This window comes from Mauremys mutica, chromosome 1 (assembly GCF_020497125.1).
Source record: "Mauremys mutica isolate MM-2020 ecotype Southern chromosome 1, ASM2049712v1, whole genome shotgun sequence".
In the NCBI taxonomy this organism is placed as follows: Eukaryota; Metazoa; Chordata; order Testudines; family Geoemydidae; genus Mauremys; species Mauremys mutica.
This window is the reverse complement of record NC_059072.1, coordinates 262,330,285-262,342,875: the sequence shown is the minus strand read 5'-3', so window position 1 is coordinate 262,342,875 and position 12,591 is coordinate 262,330,285.

Below are 12,591 nucleotides of genomic sequence, written 5' to 3'. Positions count from 1 at the left end.
ACAGCAGGGTATGGCTTGGGGGTGGGGGGGGAGGAATAAATAATTTCCTTGTGCTTCTTTACAGTTTACCAAAAGCTGACTGCCCCATTCAAAGTGCATATCTTTTATCTGAACTTAGTCCTCTTATCGGCACAGTTTATCTGATAAGAAAAAACTGTTTTCAACTGTTGAGTTGTAATGACGGGGTTCTTTAATAAAATTGTATGGCACACCCTATCTGATTTCTATCTGGATTTGTTATCTTTCATTATCGTCATAACAGGTTACATTCATTTTGAATATCTGATGGGAAGCCTTGGAGTTGTTTTGTAAACAACCTTTTTTGGGCTTTACGTTTCTACAGAAAAGAGAATTGAACCTGCAAAGGAAAAGAGAATTGACCCTGGTTTCCCAAGTTCTGTGCCAGTGTGCTAACCACTGAACCATCCTTCCTCTTCCCTAAAATTCAGGCACCCATCTGAAGGGGTTCAAAAGTGAGTTTTTTCCTGCTTGTATTTTTAAGGGTAAATATAATTGCTGATGCATTTAATACCATCATTGAAATGTAAGACTGAAAGGACCTCAGCAGGACATCTAGTCCAGTCCCCTGTTCTGAGACAGGATTAAATATTATCTAGATCAGAGATCGGCAACCTTTGGCACATGGTTTGTTTACCTACAGTGTCCGCAGGTTCAGCCGATTGTAGCTCCCACTGGCCGCAGTTCGCAGTCCCAGGCCAATGGCGGCTGTGGGAAGCGGCGTGGGCCGAGAGATGTGCTGGCCACCACTTCCCGCAGCCCCCATTGGCCTGGGATGGCAAACCGTGGCCAGTGGGAGCTGCGATCTGCCAAACCTGTGGACAAACCACTTCAGGTAAACAAACAGTCCCGGCCCACCAGCGGCTTTCCCTGATGGACCATATGCCAAAGGTTGCCGATCCCTGGTCTAGATCATCCCTGACAGATGTTTGCCTAACTTGTTCTTAAAAATCATCTGTGACAGAGATTCTACAACCTCCCTGGGAAATATGTTCCAGAACTTAACCACCCTTATAGTTAGGAACTTTTTCCTAATGTCTAACCTAAATCTCCCAGTTGCAATTTAAGCCTATTGCTTCTTGTCCTGTCCTCAGGGCTTAAGGAAAACCCTCCTCTTTATTACATCCTTTTACGTACTTGAAGACAGTTATGTCCCCCCTCAGTCTTCTCTTCTCTAGACTAAACAAATCCATTTTTTCCAATATTTCCTTGCAGGTCATGTTTTCTAGACCTTTAATCATTTTTGCTGCTCTTCTCTGGAGTTTCTCCAATTTTTACACATCTTTCCCAAAGTGGTGTGCCCAGAACTGAACACAATACTCCAGTTGAGGCCCTATCAGTGCTGACTAAAGTGGAAGAATTACTTCTCATGTCTTACTTAGAACACTCCTGATAATACATCCCAGAATGATGTTTGCTTTTTTTGCAACAGTATTATATTGGTGACTCATATTTAGTTTGTGATTCACTATAATCCCCAGATTGTTTTCTGCAGTATTCCTTCCTAGGCAGTTATTTCCCATTTTGTATTTGTGCAATTCATTATTCTTTCTTAACTGTAGTACTTTGCATTTTGTTCTTATGAATTTCACCCTATTTACTTCAGACCATTTCTCCAGTTTGTCAAGACATTTTGAATTCTAATCCTATCCTCCAAAGCACTTGCAACCCCTCCCAGCTTAGTATCATCCACAAACTTTATAAGTATACTTTCTATGCCATTATCCAAATCATTTATGAAGATCTTTAATAGAACCGTACCCCTAAGGGACCCAGGGCTGGTGCAAGGATGTTTCGCGCCCTAGGCGAAACTTCCACCTTGCCCCCCCCGCGGCAGCTCCCTCCTCCTGCCCTGAGGCGCCCCCCCCCACAGCAGCTCCCCCCCTCCACCCTGAGGTGCCCCCCTTGCGGCAGCTCCCCACCCTCCGCCCTGAGGCACCCCCCCGCCCCAGCTCACCCCTGCTCTGCGCACGAGCATCCTGAGCACGTCTTCGCTGCTTCACTTCTCCCGCCTCCCAGGCTTGCGGCGCCTAAGCTGATTGGCGCTGCAAGCCTGGGAGGTGGGAGAAGTGAAGCAGCTCACCCCTGCCCCCCCTCCTCCTGAGCACGCCGTGGCTGCTTCACTTCTCCTGCTTCCCAGGCTTGCGGCGCCAATCAGCTTAGGGGCCGCAAGCCTGGGAGGCGGGAGAAGTGAAGCAGCGATGGTGTGCTCGGGGATGAGGCAGGGCAGAGGTGAGCTGGGGCGGGAAGTTCTCCTGTGTGCCGCCCCCCTTATTTGCTGCAGGTGGCCCTCCCCGTGCTCCCCTGTCCCAGCTCCCTCCGCCTAAATGCTGGCGGCGACCGGGGCGGTCGAAGATCCGGCCACCGCGGTCACTGCCGAAGAAAATGGCACCCCTCAAATCTCAGTGCCCTAGGCGACCGCCTAGGTCACCTAAATGGTTGCACTGGCCCTGAAGGGACCCCACTCAATATGTCATTTTAGCTTCTGGGATAGTCTGGTCTTGTGCCCTTAATATGTTTCTTTAAAAACGTCCAACTCTTCTGAACTCTTTTTTTCCCCTTAGACTTGCTTCCCATGGGATCTTACATATGATTCTCTGAGTTTGCTAAAGTCTGTCTTTTTGAAATCCATTGTCTTTATTCCGCTGTTTTCCCACCTACCATTCCTTGGAATCATGAACTCTATCATTTCATGATCACTTTCACCCAAGCTGCCTTCTACCCTCAGATTCGCTACTAGTTCCTCCATGTTTGTCAGAACCAAATCCAGAATGGCCTCACCCCTAGTCGCTTTCTCCACTGCCTATAATAAAAAGTTGTCTTGAATCATAGGTGCTGACTCCACGGGTGCTTCAGGGCTGGAGCACCCATGGGGAAAAAATGGTGGATGCTGAGCAACTACTGGCAGAGCCCCTATCAGCTCCCCCACTCCCAGCACCTCCCGCCCGCTGGCAGGTCCCGCAGGTCAGCACTTACCCCTCCCTCCCTGCACCTACCACCAGGAGCGGCTCCATGCATCAGCACGCCAAGAGCGTGCTTGGGGCGGCAAGCCACTGGGGGCGCTCTGCCGGTCGCCGCGAGGGCGGCAGGCAGGCAAGCTGCCTTCGGCGGCTTGCCTGCGGAGGGTCGCTGGTCCCGCGGCTTCGGTGGACCTCCCGCAGGCATGCCTGCCATGCTTGGGGCGGCTAAATGCCTAGAGCTGCCCCTGCCTACCACCTGCTGCGATCAGTTGTTTTGTGGCATTCAGGAGGCTCAAGAGGAGCGGGGGGGAGGAGCGAGGACGAGGCGCGTTCGGGGGAGGGGGTAAGACTGGGTGGGAAGAGGCGGGGTGGAGCAGGGGCAGGAAGAGGTGGGGCGGTGGTGGGGTCTTGGGGGAATGGGTGGAGTGGGGGCGGGTGCTGGGGCAGAGCTGGGGGTCGAGCAACCTCAGCACTTTGGAAAGTCAGTGTCTGTGTCTTGAATACATTCCAAGAAAATATTGGATAATCTTTGCTGTGCTGTATTCAGGGGCGGCTCCAGGCCCCAGCACACCAAGCGCGTGCTTGGGGCGGCATCCACAGGGGGTGCTCTGCCGGTCGCCGGGAGGGCGGCAGGCGGCTCTGGTGGACCTCCCGTAGGCGTAGCTTCGGAGGGTCCGCTGGTCCCGCGGCTCCGGTGGTGCATCCGCAGGCACGTCTGCAGGAGGTCCACCGGAGCTGCAGGACCGGCAACTGACAGCACCCCCTGCGGCGTGCCGCCATGCTTGGGGCGGCGAAATGGCTAGAGCCGCCCTGGCTGTTTTTATTTTCCCAACAGATGCCTGGATAGTTGAAGGGCCCCATCACCAAGTCCTGTGTTTTGGATTATTTTGTTAGTTATTTAAAACCTCATCCACCTCTTCTTCCTGGTTAAGTGGTCTATAGTAGCCACCTACCATGACCTCACCCTTGTTGTTTAGCCCTTTTATCCTTACCCAGAGACTTTCAACTGGTCTGCCTTCCACTTCTATCTCAACCTCAGTGCAAGTGTATACATCTTTGATACACAAGGTGACAACTTCTTCCTTTTTCCCTGTCTGTCCTTCCTGAACAAGCTGTACCCTTCTGAACCAATAGTCCAGTCATGTGAATTATCCCACCAAGTTTCTATGACGCCAATTATGTTGTAATTGTGATTATTCTCTAGTATTTGTAGTACTTCCTGTTTATTCCTCATACTTCTTGCATTGTATGCATATATCTAAGATATTCATTTGAGTTCCCTTCTGTATTCCCCCTTGTCTCTCCTTTGTCCCTGTTGTGATTGCTCATGTTGTCCCCAGATTCTGACTCTTCATCCAGGTCTCTATGTTTTGCACTTACACGTGGGTTTTTATCTCCTGCCAGCTGAACCTAGTTTAAAGCCTGCCTCACTAGGTTAGCCACTCTGTATCCAAAGATACTCTTCTCTTTCCTTCACAGGTGGACCCCATCTCTGCTCAGCAGTCCTTCTTCTCCGAACAGGATCCCTTGGTCAAGGATGCAGAAGCCCTACTGGTAACACCATTCTCACAGCAATGTATTTATATCCAGGATGTGTCTGTCTGTGCTCGGGCCCGTACCCTTGACCAGAAGGATCAGTCAGTACAACACCTGCCCCTCCCCCCAACTCCTTTACCCTTACTCCCAGAGCCCTGTAGTCACTTCTGATCTACTCAGGATCAAACCTCACTGTATCAATAATGCCCACATGGATAGTGGTCAGAGGGCCAGATGAACCTCAGCATCCTTCTGTAATGTCTCAGACATGGACCCCTGGCAGGCAGCACACCTCCTGAGATGCCATGTCAGGCTTGAAGATGGATGTCTCCATCCCCCTAAGAAGGGAGTCACCGACCACTACCACTTTTCATTTCATCTTGTGAGTGGTGAGGATTGCAGCCACAGCCATGGGGGTACATGGCTTCTCCTCCTCCACGTTTGGGGGAGATTTCTCATCCCTCGTTGCCAGGGCAACATACCCTTTCATTCCCTGATAATCCATTAATTTGCTTATCAATAAAAATCCAACAAAATCCTCTAACTAGCATATAAATGGTACTAAATTAATCTCCCCCCCCCCACGCCGCTTTTAAAGTTAACAATATGTCAAAGGTACCGACACTTGGGAAGCCTATATTTTATCCACCGAGAGAGAAAACATTTGAATTAAAGTGAAGAAATTTCATTTACGATGGTTATGCGACTTCATTGATTGATTAACAGCATGAGTCAGGGTTGTCATAGGTCTATGAGGCAACATTAAGGAAATATGAAAGGGCCTGGTTCTGCATCTTTGCCCACACTAAAGCCAGTGGGAGTTTTGAATGTGTAAGGAATACAGGACTGGGCACTGTAGCAGGGTGATCTATCCCCTTTAAAAGGCAGTGAGGACTGGCCAAACCCCATTCCAAGACTTCTGGAACAGATGCTGGGAAAGAGGAAGTAGTTCCTGGGCAATAAGACTCGGGGGAAAATTTAAGAGAGGAGCCTTGGGGTTCCAACCAGGACAATGTCTGGGAAAGAGGAGAGTTTAAATTAGCTGCCTCTTACCTTGCCTTCCTTACCTTGTCAGTGTTGTCCCTCCATTAGTTGTAAAGTACCGAGTTAGTTGACTTTATAGATTAAGATGCTTAAAATGTTTTTTTGCATATGTATGTTGACATGATGCTGTATATTACAGATGGTAAATATTAATTTATAGCATTTATTTATCATTTTTGTATAGTGATATTTGTACTGAAAAGCAAAAATTCTTGAAAGGACTTTAAAAGAAATGTGTGATAAAGGTGATATCTGTAACCCATCATAGGGGAAGAGGAAGTGAGGTGTGGGAGTTCATTTAAAAAATGTATGTCAGGTTTTCTACAATTTAACGATTCAGCATATCTGCTACAATTAAATTACAGCTATAAACTGTGAGATAACACTAACTGTGTGGGATGGTAACACTAGGTATAAAATGAATTATGTTCCTCACGGTCAAGTACATCTGAGACATATAAATCTATATAAGGCAGTGAGTCCTTGGAGAAATAAGGGAGTGTATCCATGAACTGCATGTTCTCAGAAAAAGCCTTTGGGCTATGCTTTTGCCTAGAGTTGGACCAGCATGACTAAGAACAGAATTTGGTCCATAATGTTCAATAGCAAGATAAACTAAAATAACTAATAAACAGAGGATACACTACACAACCTTCCTTGAAGTAAATAGGAGTTATCCAGTCAGTGTTGTCAACTTTTGCAATTTTATCTCAAGCCTGGCAATATTTGGTGTTTTTTTCTTAAACCCACAGCTCCTGGAATCCTGTGATTTTATGAGGATCTCAGATTTCTTTTTTAAAGCAAATTTCTGTTCCTCATGATTGATGAGAAAAGTGTGAAAGTATGAACTCTAAATACTCAAAGCCCAGAAGGCAAATAAAACCCATCCGCAAATTTATTGTTCACAAAGTATTATGATTTTAAAGCAATCCCTTACTTTTTTGGGGCCTGATTCATGATTTTCAAGTGCTTAGGGCTGACAATATTGCATTTTATTAATGGGTGTTGGATCAAGGCCTTAGATAGCAAAATTAGCTATGCATAGTCTCTGTGTTGTTTATCTATGTATTCATAGCCTTCAATGTCCTCAGTGAATTTTACTTATGGTCCTTCTGAAGACCCTCTGTAGATACTTCTGTGCGAAGAGATTGGGCTGGGTAAAGCTTGTTAAAGTTGCATGATTCATTTTAAAATAACATTCTAATAATATATTGACTAGACTCTGGAATATTGCCCAAACGCTAAACAAAATCTCATGCGAAGTGACCTGTGGGAGGAAAACTCACAATCTTATGGAATTGTAATTGTTGCATGGGAGGTATTTCTCTCCCCCTGGTCCGGCCCTTAAAGGAGCAGGGAGTTAAGTTTCCAGGCGCTGTGAATCATGGAGGATCTGCAAGAAACACGGGGCATTTGTGCAGAGGGCCATATGTCCACAGAGCATCTGGAACCCTTCCCCCAACCCTGTTCCCCTGGAGAATGTCTCTACTGGAAACACACTGCCAGGGTTTCCTTAAATGACAGATGCTCCTGGAACAAAGGAAGAAATTCACAGCATAGAGGGGAGAACTTAAGGTGAATTAACTTTTTCTTGGATTTTCCCGAAGGTATTCATACCCCCCATTCCTTTTTGTCCTGCCCTGTCCTCAGGCATGGATTCCTGACCCAGAATCCTGGGGGAGCAGGGTGGTATTGTGGAGGCAGCCACTATTTCTGAAGAGGATGATTAGGTTGCAGAGAGGATCCTCTTCGTGTGGTTCTGGGTCAGGTGTGATCTGGCTGTATGTTATTAATGTCCATTACTATGATCATGGTTATACACCAGGATAAATGAAAGATGGTATCACTAGGTACAGGTAAAGGTGTTTTACCTTATAGGAGCTCTTCTTCTGTGAAATGTGCAGGCTTATAACAGTATACCATATAACACAAAATAGACTCCAGTTACAAAATAGACTCAATAGATACCAAGCCAGTGGCAGTAGATTTTTTTTATAATATTGTTTATTATAGCATCACTATTCATTATGTTACATGTCTTTTGGGGGTTATGACTTAGTCATATACATATACTCTGGTATGAAATTTGGCAACCGACCTGGCCACTAACTGTTTTTGCTTCAATCAGTTTATATTTTTAAGTAAATTTAATGCTTAGCTGAAAGCTTTGGAAGTTCAAGTCCTATGCACAGAACAAGTCAGTCTAAGAAGCAGCAGTGGCATCTTCCCAATACTGGTTTCCAGTCCTGGTCTGGCAAGACTGCTGCTTAATGAGAGGTTAGTTTAATCTTCGTTCTGATGCAGTCCTAATGTAATGTACTTGTATCTATGAGTGTTTGAGTGATGTGGCTGGTTTGCAAAGAAGATCAAGGACCATTTACCAGTAATAGAAGCCTGTGATTTTGGAGCTGCAGCTCCCCATGTGTGTATGATTTACACAGTAATAAAGCCTGTTGTCTGTAGCACATCAATTCATTACACTAGGCCTCTCTGCTGAGGCTGCCAAAAATAATATCAATTAGTATCAGTTATAGCACTGGCTTTTCTGACTTTATAACCTAATTGGACTGAAATCACAAACTCATTTCATACAGGCCACCAGATAGGGCTTAGTTATTAATAACATTCAGTTCTTACTAGTGGAAGGCTACATACAACATTACCAGTACTCTGAGCCAGCCAGTCCCCTATAGTTTTAGTCATTTAAAAAACTGGTTCGTTTATAAGATAAAGATGTCTGAAAAAAGATTTGTTTTGGGGTCAGTTTTGGATGCTTAAAATGTAAGACACTGTGGTTAAAGGAAATTTATCAGGTGCTTAGTCCATAATGTACTTTATTCCTCTGCAATACTTTAAAAAAGAAATGAATACATAAAATGGTTTGTATACTGAGGTTTAAAATTCACCTTCTTAATGCATGATCAATAGCTTTAAAAACATGGATTTTTATTGTAGGACTAAATCTGTGTTCGCTCCATAGATTATTTAAAGCCAGTAATGACTATCGAATAAAAATGAGTTAAAAAGGTTTGTAAATACCTATACAGTGTTCACTTTCTAAACCAAAATACCTCATTAAGTGCTTTTCTAGATTGCTGAGTATATGTGGTTTAATACATATTTTCACAATAGTCTTATAACATGTTGATGGTCTCAGTGATGAAATGGGAATGCATACAGTTTTTTCTCAGTCCTAACAAATAGGGCTATATTTTTAATTCTCATTTCTTAGCATACTATGTTCCCTCCATTTAATTACTACACGACAATTCTTAATTTGCAGTATAGCTAGATTCTGAATTTTTTTCAGAAAAATAATTGCATGCTGTGGTTGGAATTTTAAATGATGATCACATATATTATTAAATGAAGTACTGCCTAGCATCACAGCTGGCAATACCCCTAGGAAACAAAGAAAGAAAGCAAACCAAAATTCACAACAGACAACGTTAAGTCCCTGGTGGTAAGTAACTGTATGTAATTCTGTGTCACCCGCATCTTCAACCAAGCATAGGGCAGTGGTGACCTTGGGTCTAAAATAAGAGATGTGTGACGTAATCAGGTACAGTTGGCAGAAAAAATTGTCCAAATTCATCCCTGGTGTTACTTCAATAAAGTTAATGGCGTAGCACCAGGATGGAATGAATCTGGCCCAACTGTCTGTGTAAAAGAATCATAGACATGTAGGACTGGAAGGGACCTTGAGAAGCCATCAAGTCCAGCCACCTCTGCTGACCAAGTAAACCTACAACATCCCTGGCAGGTGTTTGACTAACTTGTTCTTAAAAACCTCCAAAGACAGATTCTACAACCTCCCTTGGAAGCCTATTACAGAGCTTAATTACCCTTATAGTAAGAGAGTTTTTCCTGCTACCTAATCTTAATCACCCTTGCTGCAGATTAAGATCATTATTTCTTGTCCTGTCATCAGTGGACATGGAGAACAGTTGATCACAGTCTTCTTTAGCATATTTGAAGACTGTTTTCAGTTCCCCTCCGAATCTTCTTTTCTCAAGCCCAACCAGGCCCAGTTTTTTTAACCTTTCCTCATAGGTCACATTTTCTGAACCTTTTATCATGTTTGTTGCTGTCCTCGGGACTCTCTCTAGTTTGTCCACAACTTTCCTAAAGTGTGGTACCCAGAACTGGACACAGGACTCCAGCTGAGCCTCACCAGTGCCAAGTAGAGCATGACAATTACTTTCTGTGTCTTACAAACAAATCTCCTGTTAATTCACCCCAGAGTGATATTAGCCTTTTTCATAATTTCATCACATTGTTGACTCATTCAATCTGTGATCCACTATAACCCTATATCCTTTTTCACGGTACACCACCTAGCCAGTTATTCCCCATTTTGTAGTTGTGCATTTGATTTTTCTTTCCTACGTGTAGTATTTTGCACTTGTCTATTTAATTTAATCTTGTTGATTTCAGACCAATTCTCCAATTTGTCAAAGTCATTTTGAATTCTAATTCTGGCATCCAAAGCCTATCAACCCCTCCCAGCTTGGTGTCATCTATTAATTTTAAAAGCATACTTTCCACTCCATTATCCAAATCATTAATTAAACTATTGAATAGTACCAGACCCAGACTGATCCTTGTGGGCCTACACTAGATGTGTCCTTCCAGTTTGACAGCAAACGATTGACAACTATTCTTTAGGTATCATATTTCAACCAGTTGTGCACCTACCTTATACTAATTTCATCTAGACCATGTTTCCTTAGTTGGATTATGAGAATGTGTGACTATGTCAAAAGCCGTACTAAAGTCAAGATATATCACATCTACTGCTCCCCACATCTACTAGGCCAGTAATCTTGTCAAAGAAGAAAATTAGATTGGTTTGATATCATCTGTTCTTGACAAATCCATGCTAGCGATTCCTTATTATCCTCTAGGTCTTTACAAATTGATTGTTTAATAATTTTTTTCTGCCATCTTTCCAGGAGTAAACTCTTGAAGGAATGCCTGAATGCATATGGGAAATGTAAGTATCCTATGACATGCTGTTGTTGCATCCAGTTCTTCATCTGGAATGAATATGGGATAGCTTTCTTTTGACAGTCATCTTTCCAATGCATCTTCATAGTAGGGGACTGGGGGAAACAATCACTGGGTTCTCCCCCGCCCCATACCCTTCTAATGATTTTCACCTAACTTTGGTTCCAGTTCTGTGAGATACTAATTAACTAACAGAAGCCACAAAGTGCCTTCAACTATTAGAATGTCAACAGCATATAATTGTTAAGGCTCTTTCCTCAATTCCTGGCATGGTCTTACTTTGACAAACTTACCATATGCCAGGAGCTCTGTGTGTCTATTTGAGTCCAACCACGGTTGATTCAGAGGAAATGGTTATGCTAAACTTCAAACCCTTAATCAGGGAAATATATTCAATTTTCGATAGCTTTATCTACTGCTTTTGGGCCAGATACTCAGCTGGGGGACAAATGGGGCTTTACATCTTTGAGAACTGCTCTACAGATCTACAGATCCTGGAGTTGGGTGGGTGCTGATTCAACTTAAAACAATGGTTCTCAAAGCCGGTCCACCGCTTGTTCAGGGAAAGCCCCTGGTGGGCTGGGCCAGTTTGTTTACCTGCCGTATCCACAGGTTCGGCCGATTGCGGCTCCCACTGGCCGTGGTTCACCGATCCAGGCCAACGGGGGCTGCAGGAAGCAGCGTGGGCTGAGGGATGTTCTAAATTGTGCATGGGTCCAATGCTCTTCCTCCTACAAACAGCTGTTCCACAGATGAGGATTGTCAAAAAGCAGTGGTGCTCCAGCCGTGCTCCCTTTCCTTGACATGACCTTTATGCTGGAGGCTGGGAGAGGGAATAGGGTAGAGCAGGCTAAGCCAGCTAGGAATTGTCCTTATATTAGAGGAATTGCTACTAGCTGGTAACACTTACTTTCCATTTGCTTTGCTGGAGTGGAATAAGCAGCCTAAATGTAAGCGGGGGAAAGGTCCTGCTATTGTGGGGGACTTTTGTGGTTTATATACTCCCCTGGTGGAATGGGCTAGCAAAAGGATCTGAGTCCTCACTCCCACTCCCTTTACCCAGAGGCCTGCCTGACCTGGAGGATTCCCGCTTCCACTCTCTTGTGTGGCAGAGTCCTCATAACCACAACAACGCTGGGCCCAGGACTCCTGGGGAGCTGGACCCCCAATCTTGTTGTGGTCACTTAGGGCAGGGGCTCGGGTGTCCCCACTCCAGGGTCTCTCTCTGCACTGGATGCTTCCTTGACCCACTGACCATTACGTATAGTTCAGCAAAGAATTTAAAAAATAAGGGGAAAAATGGGAAAGGTTAAAGTAACACATATAACCCCGCTCTGTGGCATGGGGACATCACAACCAGCCATCTCTGGAATGTAAGGGCAGTTCACAGTCTGTTCCTCACATGTGCCAGTTTTCCTGCCTGTGCTGCAGGGATGCTGCAGGTTGGACATTTGCTCTGGTGATGGCCAAATGCCCTCAGGCTCTAGGATGCAGGGCCTTCTTCCCAGCATGTCCTCCGCCCTGTTGGGGTTATGATCCCCCTCCAAGTCTGGCCTGCAAGGCCTCTTGGCTGGGCTCATCTCCCTGCGCTGGGTCCTCTGTCCAGGATCCCCCCTCGCTCTTCCCAGCTGCTCACTGCACCTGGCTCCAGACTGCTCCAGCCCAAGTTCCAGCCCCAGCACTGCTCTGCCTCCAGCACCACTCTCTGGGCTGCACCTCTGGCCCTGGCTACTATGGCTCCCAGCATGGATCTGCCCTCTGGTCTACTTCTCTGACTCTGGCCAGGATGACTCTGCTCAGCTCAGGCTGCTCCTCTGGCTCTGGCCTGCACAGCTCTGCTCCCCAGCTCATCCCAGGCACCTTCTTTCTCCTTAACTCGGCACCACTCTGTCCCAGGCAGCTCCAGGCCACATGGAGAATAGGACCCTTGGCCTTCTGACACCCTCATTAGCCTGCCTGCCCTGTCAATCATTTAAAAAATAAGGGGAAAAATGGGAAAGGTTAAAGGAATGTTTGGAGTGTT